The sequence below is a fragment of the Phocoena sinus genome, chromosome 5, assembly GCF_008692025.1.
Source record: "Phocoena sinus isolate mPhoSin1 chromosome 5, mPhoSin1.pri, whole genome shotgun sequence".
Classification (NCBI taxonomy): domain Eukaryota; kingdom Metazoa; phylum Chordata; class Mammalia; order Artiodactyla; family Phocoenidae; genus Phocoena; species Phocoena sinus.
The window spans coordinates 98,042,068-98,057,703 of NC_045767.1; positions in this window are offsets into that span (position 1 = coordinate 98,042,068).

Consider the following 15,636-nt stretch of genomic DNA (forward strand, 5'->3'; position numbering starts at 1 on the left):
CCCCACTTCCATCCTAATCTGTTCTCCATATTGTAGTCCCGGTGAACTTCCAAAGTAGAAATCTTACTATTTGATGACACAGCTTAGAAGCTTTCAATGCACCCAATCTCAATGGTAGTCAGAGAAATGTCAATGGAAAGGACAATGAGATTCTATTTTTTGCCTGGTGGACTGGAAAAAATTAAAGATTGATAATATCCACTGCTGGTAAGCACATGGGGAAATGAGCACTCATATATTTCTGGTAGGAGTGCAAATTGCTATGATATTTCGGGACATTTTTTACGATTTTTAAATCTCATGACTTTCAGTCCAGAACTCTCACTTTTAAGAATCTCTTAGAAACAAAAGCAAAGTACAAAAGGATAGATGTACAAAGGTCTTTATTACTGCCTTGTTTGTAAGAGTAAAGACTTAGAAACAACCAAATGCCTATTAAAAATGTAATGTTCAAACAACTAATTGGCAATTCATATTAAGTAGTAGTAGACAGCTGTTAAAAATTAATAATAATATCTATATATGCTTGGATTTGGATCTAGAAAGATGCTTGTGAGAGATTAAGTGAAAAAAAAGGGTTGCTAAGTTCTATATGATGATTCTATTTAAGAGAAAACAAAGGGAAAAAAGTGAAGTGACATCTCATAATATGAATAGAGTGCTTACTTTTTTTTTAAAAATAAATTTATTTATTTATCTTTGGCTGCGTTGGGTCTTAGGCTTTCTGCGTTGGGTGCACAGGCTTTCTCTAGTTGTGGCGACTGGGAGCTACTCTTCATTGAGGTGCATGGGATTCTCACTGTGGTGTCTTCTCTTGTTGCAGAGCACAGGTTCTAGGCGCGCAGGCTTCAGTAGTTGTGGCATGCGGGCTCAGCAGTTGCGGCTCATGGGCTCTAGAGTGCAGGATCAGTAGTTGTGGTGCATGGGCTTAGTTGCTCCTCGACATGTGGGATCTTCCCGGACCAGGGCTTGAACCCATGTCCCCTGCATTGACAGGTGGATTCTTAACGACTGTGCCACCATGGAAGCCCAGTGCTCACTTTTTTACCAGGTTTTAAGTGCATCACGTGCTCCTCATTTAATACTCACAACAAACTCATAAGGTAGGATTGTTATCTACCCCATTTTACTGATAAGGAAACTGAGGCCAAAACAGATTAACTAGTGCTGGTCACACAGCTAGCAAGTGGCAGGCAGGCTTTACACCAGGCTGTCTGGCTGAGAGCCTATACTCTTGACTCTGCACTATTCTATGATACAAGTTATTACAGAAGGATAGGGTTGGAAATTGTTAATTTTTAAAATACCATTGTATTCTTGGACTTATTAAGAAATATGTTATTTCTATAATTAAAAAAAAAGTTCAGTAGAAACATATGAGGAAAGAGACTCTGAAGGCTCCCGATTTGTCCTGACAGCAAAAGTTCATACTTCTCACCTTGGCTTCTTCTTACAAGCAGTATCCTATAGGCCCATTTGTCTAAAACACTGGGTAACTACAGGCTGAGATCTAGCCAGCTGGGGATCAAACTGCTTGCACGTCTTGGACATTCATTTTATACAAGGCAATGGCAATCCACGTTCATAAAAGTCTTTAAAACTTCCAAGGACCTGGCCTTGTAGAGGGAGAAGTGGGGAGAGAGGAGCTGGGCTTAACCAGTTCACTGTTAATTCTTCAGAACCGGATGGCGCCTCAGAAAGCAAATCCATCATTAGCGAGCACAAAGGGGGCTGCCTTGTCAGGCTGACAGCGAGCAGACTGAGAGTAACAAAGCTCTGGTGCCTTATTTATGTGGCAGCTCACAGCTGCTGAGGACGGGCCTCCTGTTCGCCCAGAGCTGGCAAGCCCCTCAGGAGGTCGTTCTCAGGCCCTCAGGCCCACTGGGCTGTGGTCACCTGCAGCCAGGGGTGCAAGGAAGGGACCCAAAATGAGTACCCAGAATGCTCTTCCTTGGAGACCGCAGGACTAGCTGCCTCCTTGCAGTAAGGTCAAGCCTCAGTTCCACCTTCTCAGAAAATTGCCCACATCAGAAAGAGCCGTCCCTCCTGCTCTCCTCCCCCGTCACTCTGCCTCAGCCTTCCTCAGAGAGCTTATTCTACCTGACCCAGCAGGCTCGTTCACCTCCCTCACCAACGCCACCCCCTGCCAGGGCCTCCATGTAGCTTCTGTAAATGGCACCCACTTGAGTCGTGTAACAGGGCAGCTGGGCCCCCTCAGCTGAGAGCAGGGGTCCATTTAGATGGGACTTGCTTTGCTCCAAGGCACAAAGTAGGTGTGCACTGCATACCCATTAAACAGACGAATGTGCTGACTTCTACCACCGCTCCTCTGGGGACTCCAGCAGAAGTCTCTCCCAGCCTTTTCTGTGTCCAGTCCAAGCTTTCTCAGTTTGGGATATCGAGACACATATGGACAGACTGCATTACAAGAGATTTCTCTTTTTCACTAACAATTACTGATAATTAATAACTGAAATGATAATGCCAGTCTCAGTCATGGGCATTCCAATATGGTTAACTTAAGTGAGCAAGGGGTAGAATTTTATAATGTTCATAACACACACACACACACACACACACACACACACAATTTAAGAATACATACATCTATTGAGAATCTTTACTCAAGTATTTTTTCTGTAGGTAGGGGAAGACAGGAAGAGATATGGAGATATATGTATATGTATAGCTGATTCACTTTGTTATAAAGCAGAAACTAACACACCACTGTAAAGCAATTATACTCTGATAAAGATGTTAAAAAAAAATTTAAAGACTTGTAGCTGAAAGAGAGAAGGGAGAATAATGCAAAATTCCTTTCAGAAAAAACATGGGTTTCTCTCAGAGGTAAATCCTTTAGCAACAGCTATCCTGGCTACAACCAGGTGAGGAGTAGCCCTTTAGGCAATTCCCATTAGAGAGAAAGAGAGGCATGTCCTGGGGCACCTGTCATCCTGCTTATTCAGAAATCTGCAGGCACAGCTTTTCCTCAGAGTGAATTTCCACCGCTTAATGTATTTGTTGCTTAACATATTGGTGTCTTTCTCTTGGTAATTTTCTGTCCATTTTCTGACTAAGTAATGTCCCAGGGGTTCTGAGTTCTGGTGTAGATCAGCACTGTCTACCACCCTGCCCCTCGGAAAGATGGAGAGAAGTTTTGTGAGTTTACGGGAATGACTTCCTGCCACAGGGTGCCATCACTGACCTAATGCCAAGACATGTGGTTTTAAACCACTCATCACCTGAGATCCCCATGAAACTGATTCCCTGATAGGCATTCAACAAAGGTCAGAAAACGGGGACCTATTGTGATCTGGGGCTGGAGAGGGTGCACTTGCAGCCCTTGAAGGACATCCTTGATTAAAGACTGAAATACAGTTTCCTGTGGGCAACAGCTGCAAGTGGGCAGCCCCTTTTGTTGAATGGGGAACAGAGAACTGCATGGGCATGAGGCTAATTTATCTTCCCCACAATATAGAATGTTCCATCCGTTTTGGAAGTAGACTTATTGACTAGATAAGCCTTGAAACGTGATTGTTACAGGCTAGTAAAAATGTCAACAGCATCTCCTCTCTTGGTACTGCTGCCCGGTCAGCCCCTTTGGTGGGTATGTGGTGCCAGGGGGCCCGATGCCTTGCATCTGATGTCTCTATATGTTGATTAGTTCCGTGGACATAAACTCTACCAATGATGCTGGCCGTGCATATAGCCAGTTTTGTATAAATGCCAGGGACTGGGATATCTGGTGACTCTGGATATCAGCAGGTCAAAATACAAGGTCAAATTTTCAAGAATTATTTAAAATTTTTTTTCAAGTATTATTAAAAATGTTTGGTTTCCTGCTGTGTGTATCTTTTGTTTGTTTGTTTTTGTTTGTTCAGATCTAGCTCAAGTTATTTGAGGCTCACATTTCTCTCCTGAATTCCAGAACCGTATGCCATCCGCTTAATCGAACATCTCCATCTGCAGGTCCCAAAGATGCCTCACTCTCAAATTGTCCCAGACCACACTCTTTCCTGGCCTCCAGAATCTGCTCTTCCTGCGTGTTCCCCACCCCAGTGAGGACATCATGGGGAGTGGTTTCTAAGCCAGAAACCTTGTGTCAACCTTGGGCCCTCTCTTCAATGCACTTCTTGCATCCAATCAGTCAAGTTTAGTGAAGCATAGAGTGGAGGTTAAGAGTTCAAAACCTGCCTCTACCACTTCCTAGCTGTGGATCCCTGAGAGAGCAACTTAGCAACTCCATGCCTCAGTTTATTCCTCTGAAAAACACCATCATCGTAATAATATCAACCACATAGGGCTGTTGTAAAGATTCAAGGAAATAACGAATGTAGAGTGTTGAGAACAGTGGCTGACAAATGGTGAGCACTCAATAAACATTAGTTATTTATCAATCTTGATTACCTCTTTACACACAGCACATCTTTCATACCCAGCCTTTTCTCTGTAATGTCACTACCACTCCTCCACAGCCCCCAAACCAGTCCTGTTTTCTCCAGACTTCAACTTCACTCTCCTGCCGTTCTCACACTGCTGCCACAGGGAGCCTTGTGGGCCCAGCCTTGGGTAGGGAAACTGACCATTGCCCGGGTTCACGCTTGGGGAACAGAGGGTAAGGCTAAGAGTGAGCCACAGAAGCTCCGTCTGTCTCATTTTTTCCCCCTGAATATCATTAAAATTCAATTTTGACAGCTCCATCTTAAACAATGTCCCAACAGGCCCACAAAATATGCCAACAGCACAGCCTTCTTTCAAGTGCACATACCTCGGGCAGCCCCTGTACTGGTAGACTTACCCCTTCCTACAACCCCCTAATCTTCTGGGGGCTGCCAGGTACTAAATAATGAACTAATTGAGAGCAGAGTCTGTATCATTTATCTTTGTACCCCCACCCCCAGTATAGTTTAATGCCTGGCCATAGTAGGTCTTCAAAAGGTGCTTGTCGAATGGCTAGTTGGATGGCCGCTATTGTGTAGGTCCAGGCTAACTCACTATTACTTGACAATAGAGCAAGTCAGGGCTCTAGGACAAAGGTGAAACCAGAGGCATTCTGGTTCCTAAATCCTCAGTACACTAGCCTTTCACACACATATCTATGGAAGATAATAATGGTACCTGCCTTGTAAACAATAGGTCACACAACCCCACCTGTGTTTTAACATCCTAACTAGTTAGTCATCCTAACTAGGAAGACTACAGGAGGGTTTGCTACAGTCTAGCAGGAAAATGATTCTGGAAGTTTAAGAGAGCAGCCAACGCACTGATCCATCCAGCAAACATTGGTTGAGTACCTACTATGTGCCTGGCACTGCCCTCATGGGGCTCCAGGACTTCTGAGCTATACAACTCACGGGATGCTGTTTATGCCCCAGGGGAAGGTATGGGTTAAGGCCCAGTCTAGTGCATATATAGCATCACACAGTTTTTGGAAACTCTGATTCCTCTTGATAAGAAATCAGTTTTCTTCGAAGGAAATTTTTCATGATTATTTCTTCTGACACTTTGTTGATGATAACATGTCCCTTTCAGTTCACACAATGTTTCATATTTGAACAGTCTGACTTTTCTCTTTTAGTCCCACAAAGACACACTCAGATCTTCTTGAGCACCACAACTAGGTAATTAAGAAAAATGGAGTGTCCGACACCACAGAAAAAGTATCCATCTTTGAGGAGAAACCAGCTTGCTTTCTGTCCTGGAAAATTGGGTGTTCAAGTGAATAAAGCTCCAGTTAATGTTCTAGGTCCTCAGCTGTCATTGAGTCATGTGACCTTTGGTGGGTTGAGTGTCTCCTCTGGGCCTCAAGTCCCTTCTTCTTAATAGGTAATTGATATTCCCACCCCTGGGCTACAATAAACAAGGGGCCACCTGCCCTTTTATGACTGACCACCAGCAGCAGAGAGAAGATTCAGGCCTTGGTTTAGAAACGCCTAGGAGTTTGAAAGGACCTAAAGATTGTGGATGAAAAAATGGCTTTTATTTATTTTTTTAAATTAATTTTTATTGAAGTATAGTTGATTTACAATGTTGTGTTAGTTTCAGGTGTACAGTAAAGTGAATCAGTTATACATATACTTATATCCACTCTTTTTCAGATTCCTTTCCATATAGGTCATTATAGAGTATTGAGTGGAGTTCCCTGTGCTGTACAGTAGGTCCTTATTAGATCTATTTTACATATAGTAGTGTATATATGTCAATCCCAAAATGAGTTTTTTTTTTTAAAGATCTCTTGGTTTTCTGTAGGGAAGAATGCCTAGGATTCTCCTCTTCTCTTCTTGTCCCAAATTCTAAGTATTTTATTTAAAATGCTTGGAGTAAACCCTCCTCCACAGCCACATACACTCAATTACTATTCATAAACTGCTTTGAGTATTTTGCAGTGGAACCAGCAGTACCCACGGAACTCCCATACTCCACAGAGGTTCATTGGCTATTTCACAGCAGTAGTGAAGAGCTGTCACACTTGATGAATTTCATAGTCCTCTTTTCAAGAATCCATGTCCAAATTTTCTGTTTTCTGTAATACAAGAGATTGCTAACCCTGGTAGGTATCTAGAAGATATTCTTTCAAAACAATAAATCCACCAATTAACTTTCCAAAGATTTAATTCTCTTTATTCTTTTCAATCTCCCCCTCCATGGTAGAGGAGTATTTCAGTGATGAATTTAAAAATTGCTTTTTAAGAAAGAGAACATTTTGAAAACAGATGTCTAGAAATATTTCCATGATTACATGCTCTTGTTGTCTGAAAACACTATGTCTCACTTAAAGTATTCTCTTATCTGCCCTTTTTAAAGATTTGCATCTATTTTCAAATCTTCCAAATAAAGACATTCAGTAGGGTTTGAACCTATTTGTTAGGCGAGTGTGAGATGAACCTATTTGTTGAAAGTTTAGGACCTTGACATCATCTGGTTAGTTTAGAAGAGCAACTGATTGACAAGGTTAAGGTGGAAATGCATTATCTGAATGAGATTATAAACTCACCTGCAAAATTAGTAAATGGAATTGGAAAATAAAAGAATGTTCTAATTCCGTAAGCATAGCCAAGGATGCACTTCTTTCTTTTGGATCTGCATAGCCTTGTGAGGTATTTTTTTCAGCTACAATAGCCATTAGAATAAAATATCTAAATCAACTCAACTTTGAACCAGATCTTTAACAAAGTGTCAACAAAGATCTTTAACAAAGTGTTAAAGAAAAGCTTTTAAACTAATGAAGCATATTCAATCACATTGCTTTCACTAAAATAGAATAATTCTTAGTAGGAATAAAATATTTTTATATCATTAGTAATATAAATTACTTATAAGATATAATTTCCCTTCTTAACAGTTAATTTTGGTTTCTTATTTTGTGTAACATATAATGTATATAATATATTGGCATAGTGTTATGTGTAAATATTTATGAGTAAATATATTTTGTATGATATGCTCAAAACATTTTGCTGATACAAAAACAAAAAAGTTGGAGAATGCTGCTTGTATTAGTTTTCTGTGGCTTTCTAACCAATTACCACAAGCTTGGTGACATAAACAACAGAAATTTATTCTCATAGTTTTGGAGGCCAGAAATTCAAAATCAGCATCACCAGACCGAAATCAAGGTATTAACTGGGATTTTATGGGAAATCTGGTGAAACTGAAGAAATGTCATTATTATGGATAAATCAAAGAAATGTCCAATTCTAGAAAAGGTTCTCAATGTATTTTTCTTAAACTCGAAGTAAAACCAAGGACAGATTAAATATGATTGAGAACAGTGAACAATAATGAAGTACCCACTATATATATATATATATATATATATATATATATATACATATATGTATATATATATATACACACACACACACACATACAATATATATATGATTGTTAGTATCTTCCCATTTCAGTTTAGTAAAGGAGTGGTTGTCAGACTTTAGCATGTATCAGCACCCTGGAGGGCTTGTTAGAACGTAAATTGCGGAGCTCTACCCCAGTAGGTCTACGGTCGGCCTGAGAATTTGCATTTTTAACAGGTTTCCATGAAATGCTAATGTTCCTGGTTCAGGGCCAAACTTCGAGAACCACTGCAGAGCATTTATTGAAGGCCTACAGCGTCAGATACAACGAACCAGGAGCTAAGGGCACAATATGAATAAAACAAGTCCCAGGCTCAAGGAGTCAATGGGCCAAAAACACGTAACATAGATCATTTTACTATATAGCAGTTGTCTGATAATCCAGTATTTAGTAACCCAGATACCCTGATAGTTCAACTTTAGTCCAAGGTAGAGTAATACAGAACATCTTTACTTCCCATGATCTTGGTAGTCACAAGGTGATTGTTAGGATGGATTTCCTTAACTGGCCAAGTGAATCTACCATTAACTCAAAAATCTCTCGAGAAATACAAAAGAAGAAATTCCTAAGTACAACAGCCTATCCTCAACTACTGTTTATAATGTTTATTCAATGTTGTGAGCCAGTGAACAAAATATCTATGAGCTAAACTGATCTCCATCAGAAGCATACGTCAAAGCATCATAAAGAAGGCATCCAACGTTCTCCTACAACATCTGTATCTGCTACTGCTTCAACTCCAGGTGCCCCTGAGTCACCTTTGGTTGGAGATGCTGCTGGAGATAATGCCGATGAGTGCGCATTCGACATCGTCATTCGACAAATACTCACTCTGCACCATCTGATCTTGTAGTTAATGTTGTCCCAGTGGCATGTGTAGCTATTACCAAATTTACAGCACTGATAGCAGTTTAAAGCCATCTTTTAAAAAGTTTATGTAGTGCCTTATATTAGGCTATGTTTTGAACCTCCCTCATACTAGGGTGTGGTTGTGTGATCAAATTCTAGTCAACAAAATTAAGTGGATGTATTGTGGACTCCTCCAGGTCTGACCCATCAGCAGCTCCAGTGCATAACACTAACCCTCTTCTCATCACCAGCTGAATGGACAAGTCACTGAGGCTCTAGAAGAGCCACAAGATGGACCCTGAGTTTCTGAATGGCTGAGTAGAACATCTCCTCACCCCTCCCATCTGAATAAGAAACACACATTTTATTGTATTAAGTTATTGAAGTGTGGGGTTTTTTTTCATACAGCAGTAAGCCTGCCCTTACTAGTGAGTATTACTACTACTCTTCATAAAGTGAAAGTCTTAGAGAAAGCAAGGGATATGAGTTAAATTACATGTATAAGTTTGTTTTAAGTTTCATACTGATAAAAATAAGATACTTGGAGATATCAACAGAATAATGTCTACTGGACTGGAAAATCAAGCATGGTCCCCTCTGCATTGCTGCTTCAACAGAGATAAGCACTGGTTGCTAGGGCAAGGGAGAGGAAAGAAACCCAAATCTGAGACCCCAGGGTGACATTAAATTAACATATGATGTGATAAATACAATTTTTAGAAGAATCATAATATACTGGAAAAGCATCTTAAACATTGATTCACTTAACCAAACCTGAAAGAAATCTAGCTGTTCAGACCATAAAAATCATAATTCAGAAGCAATTATTCACTTGATCATTGACCATGATTACAGGATCACCACACATTGGAGGAGACAGAACAGCTTCTAAACCTCTAGCTTAGAAAGTCCAAGCCTAGAAAGTCACAGATGTCTCCCTTTCACTCACACTCTCCTACCTTTTCTTGCATGAGAAAACAGAGAACTCAATACCACAAGGTGACAAGTCACTGTGGTAAACACAGACCAAAGCTGACTGCGCGGACACAGGCAGAGGGGAAATCTGTAGCTGACATCTTAGCAGTATCACAAAGCATCAGGCGTTGTCATGACCCCAATGCTGTGTGATGATTCCCTCAAAGCTCTTCAGGGCACTGGGAGAGGGGAGAAATCAATGGTCAGGTCCTCATCCAGGATCAGCCCTAGTTCCCTCCTCATGTCAAAGTCACTTGCTGATGAATCGTCGAGAGCCAAATGCCCAGGCTGTGTTTCTGGGAATGAAAATCAATACTCTTGTTAAGGAGTTTATTGTCTTGCCAGGGTTGGGGAACGTGGGTATTCCCAACGCTTCCCACGGCTTCATTGCCTCTTGCCTTCCCAACCTCCACACAACTGTTTTTCTTTGTTTCTGTGAAATACAAAGAGAAAGAAGCTACTTCTTAAATTTCAGCTTCCATTATGTGAACATCTGTGAGCAAATAAACTGTGACTGTGGTTTCTATCCCTTTCCCTGCTTGGGACCCCACATTTCATTTCCAACCCATTGAGGCCCAATGCACCTGGCAGAGATGAGTTGGTGCTCAGTGGGGTGGCTTTAAATCCATAAATGATTCAAAGGCAATAAACAAAATAAGAATTTCGACTCTTTCACGGAGGGAGGAGACTGTATTTAGGAGATTATCACCTTAGGCCACAATTTAGGTAATTAGTTTTCGATCTCAAAAGAGCTGATAATGTAGGGATGACATAAATTTTTCCTTAGAACAATCCCTGTCATTTTCTATTTTGAGTCCATGTTAGTTATCATTAATAGTGCTATAGGAACTTAACCAAAATGCCATACTGAAAATTCTGGTAAACACTGTAAATATAAACACATATAAAGTTTAAGACAAAACAGCATCTCAGTCCAAGAAAATACATTTCCAATAACCTATACAACTTGGATGCTTGGGGGGAGTTATTCTCCATGCTTGGGGGGAGGTAGGCTCCCAGGGCCTTCCTGCACAAACTGACGAGCAACAGAGGTACTGGGGACACCCTGGCCTGTTGGGGTCTTGTCATTTTTCCTTTATTTTAAGATAAATGGTTGAATCAAAAAAAAAGTCACCCTAAATGCTCGTAGATTTAGTGGGACTCACTCCCTTGCTTCTCAGGATGCCAAAACAGACCTGAAAAAGAGACACTGGGCTTTAGATAAGACAGTACAAATAACCCACTTCTGAAGATGGTCAGCGTCAGGTAGCAGCCTTAGGGGTTAGATCCCAATTACCCACTCCCACTGATTTTAAAGCTTCCCTTAAAAACAGATACTTTATTTAAAGAGCTATGAGTAAGAATTTCCCCAATTCAGGAGTGAGAATCTCCCAATTCATTCTTATTTGTACTTGGAGCGTCTGAAGGCAGTCTGGCTATCTCGGGCTTGGAAAGATGCAGGATTCAGCAGAAGGAGCCTGGCAGCAGAAAAGCACTGGGACCCTTGAACACCATCTCTGCTCTCAAGCAGTGCTCTTCTAGTAAGAGCTGTCTTTCTCTTGGTTCCTTCTGGTTGGTCTGTTCACAAATGTGAGGGGTCACACTCTCCACTTGGGTACACACAAAAGTTACAAACCCTTGGTAGAATTTTTACACATAATTCCTTTTGGGTAATGACTATAAGAAAAGCTCTGGGACTGTTCATTTGTTTTTTCAAGCATTCATTTATTAAACGCATAGACTTATTAAACACATAAGACATACGGCTCCAAGCCAAGACTACTCTTTGTGCTGAAGATAGATCTGTGAACGGATGAGAGCCCTGTTCTTACAATGCCTGCATTCTAATAAGAGAAATAGCGAATGCAAAACGAGTCGATAAAGTATTGCTGATTGTGACATATACTATCAAGAAATTAAACAGAATGCAGAGATAGAAAGTAACAGGGAAGACTTACTTCAGATGGAGCATTCAGGGAAAGGTCTCTCTGACATTTAAGGTGACATTTAAGCATTTAAGACTTGAGGCAAGAGAAGGAGCCAGATAAGCAAAAGCCAGGAGAGGAGCATTCCAGACGGTGCGACAGCAAGCTCCAAGGCCCTGAGGCAGCAGAGCACTAAGCAAAGGCCAGCAGGCCTGGAGCAAGGCTGGAGAAGAGACAGGAGCCCAGACCTGCAGGGGGTGAGGAGCCCCAACCAGGCATGCACACTGTATTTCAAGGCAGTGGGGAGACTGAAAAGTTTTAAGCAAGAAAGTGACACAGTCTGATTTATGTTTTCAAAAGCTCTCTTAGGCTGCTGTGTGGAAAATGGATTGGACAGGGTAAGAGAGGAAGGATGTTACGCTAAGATGCAAAGTAAGTTAAAACGTGGTCTGTGCGGCCAAAGAGTTCACATCTGATGTGAGTCAAAGGCAGGTGAGTGAATGACTGCAGTACGGCGGCAGGGTATGCGTGCCCAAGGCACCAAGGAGGAAAGGTTGGGTTTGATCCTGTCACTTATCGAATTAAGCCATGTTAAAATAAAGTCAAATGGATGTAGAAGACATGACTTTGTACAATTAAGACATTGAGTTTGTGCAAAAATTAGTACAACTTGAAAACCACTGAGCATTTCATCAGAAGCTAAAGACTCTATATATGGAGGCACAGGAGATTGGGCTAGGGATTCCCGACTCAGAAAGAGCTTGTTTCAATAATTTATTTGGAAATCTTTGGTTTGGAATAGGTTCTCTCCTGAAAAACAGTAGCATGAAGTTTTTTTCTGAGTGTAGGAAACTTTCAACGGAATCCCTGCATCGGTGATGACTATCGAAAAACAGCTGAGTACACAGAAGGATTCATCCCTCAGCTCTGTCAGGCCCAGGAGTCTAGTAAAGATGACTAAAATCATTTTCTATTTTTTTCCCTCTGGAGTTTGCTTTTTTGTCTTTATTAAAGTTGGGGGGGGGATTGGTTTTGTTGTCGCTGTTTTTGTTTAAGACAAGACACCAGGCGGGTGGCACTGCGTCGGCTTTTGAGCAGGCACTTTGGTGCCTGGAGGCGCAGACGGCGCAGTGGTGACCTAGAGGCTGTCCTCCCGCTTCCCCGCTACTGAGGAAGAAATCGAAAGTGATTTTTCTATCTTAGGGAGTAAACAGCGGTGGAGCCTCTCATAGGTCCAATTGAGCAGTGAGGCTCTGCGTGGTATGCGAGCAGAGTTGGGAGGTGAGGGGGGGAGCTGTGGGAACTGGGAGAAAGTTACAAAATGAGAAATTAGGAAGGGAGGATGCCCACTTTCTTCCCCTCCCCCGCTTCCCCTCCTATAGTGAGGAGACGGACTCTGGGTGTGGCAAAAGGACCTGGCAGCAAAGCAGAGGAGGGAGGGGGCTGGAACCAAGGTGGCAGGATGAAGTTTTCCCCTTCCTTCCTTTGCCATCCTTACCTCCTGGTGCTGGACAGGCACTGTGGAAGCCACATTCTGGGCATCACTGCCTGTGCACAAAGCCAGTTTGGCTACTTACTCACTGGATAGTCTCCGGTTAGCAACTTCTCTGATCTTTAGTTCCCTCACCATCAAATGAGGACAGCACTCCTTCTTCGGATGGTTTCGAAGATCAAACAGCAGGTGAGCTGACTCTACCTCTACTCTCCCTTACCTTCCTTACCCCACTTGAGAGTCTGTACTGGTCTCCAGGGCCCGGAAACTGATCCTCACAACAGGGGGAAAAAAACCCAAAAACATGGCTGCAAAAGGAGAGGCCATGTGTGCTGCCTGCTGGGTGGACAGCAGTGACACAGAAGGGAGAAACACGTTTAAATTAGATGCTCCTAAGTCAGAGATTACCCTTTGTGCTCAAAACCCACAGATCTGCTCCCAACTCTCCAATCATTGTTCTGACATTAGCATCTGTCATTTCAGTTCCCCCCAAAGCAATTTCTGCCACCCAGTTATCTTACGTCCGATAAAGGATGAACAGATATTCATACCTTTGCCAACTTCCTTTCACCTTGTAGTGACATTCTAAAACTTCCTCACTATTAATAGTTTTTAGAATGGGCATCAAAATAAATCCTACTGTAAGAACTCTCTTCTTGTAAGTTCATTTGATTAACCACCACTCTTTTCATATTCATTCTGCCCATAACTGCAGTAAATTACAAAGAAACAGCATATGATTGGAATCCTGTAACTGGAAGAAATTTTCCACCTATAGTACAATGAAGCATGTATCTTTCAGAGGTTCCCAGGGACCTCAAAGTATTTCCATGGCTCTTTATCCTCAGTTCTCCTGGGGTGCATTATCCTCAATTAACTGTTCAATCTCACTGAAGTCATGTTCTAACCTGGTAATGCTTATTCCCTTTTCTCTGTTAGCAACACAGACTAATGCAGTGGTTAAGAGGGTGGGGCTGAGAACTGGACTGTAGGAGTTTGAGTTTTGGTGCCACCATCTACCAATGATCCCGGGCAGGTTATTAGCTCTGTAAAATGAAGACAATATTAACATCTACTTCATACGGGTTGTTACGAATTTAAAAATTAATTAATACATGTAAAATGTTGAAAACGATGCCTTGGCACCTACTAAGCTCCCAATAAATGCTAGCTATTCTTATTAGACAATAAGGTGAAAAGCTTTTACATCCCCTCCCAAATATGGACAGCTGCATAAAGCACAAGAAAACACTTGTCTACGGTCCCCTGCCAAAAACCTCAAATGATAAATGATGCTTTTTTTGAATGGTTGATTCAAAATGAAATTTAAATGTAGGTTTGTAAGTATCCCAGACAAGGGTCTGAGCAACGTGTGTTCTGGAAACAGCTAGCCAGGACGGCCCAGCTTAGGACTCTCACCTTCTGCCCTCGCTACAAGAGATGAGAATGGCAGGCCAAGGTGAGCTGGGAGTGCTTCCTCCCTGAGTGACAGCTGGTGCTGTCAGAAGTCGTTACTGCTGGTGCACACAGCCCTTCTGGCAAAGCCGGGCAGAACAGAAGAACTGCAGTCTCCCTGCCCACCTGTCAGCCTCGTCTGGGAACAGCAGAGAATCTGCTCTTTTCTTCCTTCAAAGGCTCCAGTAAGCCCCAGCGCCTTCATTAATGCTCATCTCCACAATCCCAGCCGGCCTCGTCACCCTCCCCGAACACATACTCTCCAACCTATTCTTCCAAGAAAGGGATTAGCCCAATTAATCTCTGGACAAATGTCAAGGAGTCTGGGGGAGGGGCCACCTTTCAAGCGTCGCCTCCCCAATAGCAAATCAGACCAGACGTGGACCGATGCCGCATGGCACACGGGTGAAGCTGAGCAGCTGCCGGCACAATGGTACCGAGGTCCTCTTAACCTCAGGCTGAGCTGCCGAGGGGCTCGCTTTCGCGCCAGGCCGTCCTGACAGACCACAGCTCTCCTCCCACCATCTGGGATGTGAGCTGTGACAAGGAGCTGTGGGATAAGAAGCCATTTGTGAGGCAAGCACTGCCCTCCTCTCATCTCCCGTATCTCCGCATCACAGGCTTCTGTCATCCTTGTGCTTTTCCCTCCCACTTCCCCACCCTCATGTCAGCACTCACGTCCAAAGCGTGGTCGGAAAACAGAAAGTCCTAGGTTCAAAGTAAGGACGTGCAGAAGGCAAAAGAAGCCATTGTGAAGGTAGCTGGCAGGGTGGGAATGGATTATTTTCCTCCCAAACCATAGATTTCATTGGCCTAATTCACAGAATTTGGGGGGAAATTCCTGGGAAAGAAAAGTCTTTTCTTTGCTCTAATCCCCAGAAAGACCTCACGAATATCCAAGGAAGTTATGTTCTCGTAAGGCTTCTCTGGAATAGAGGCTTGCCAATCACTCCGTAAGGTCATTCCAGCATTTTAATTTATAAGGCATTCTCCCTCTCTTTCTCTCTCTTTCTCCCTCTCCCTCCTCTCTCCCTCCCTTTCATTCTCTCTCTCTCCCTCCATAGCCAGCAAAAGCTGGCTTAA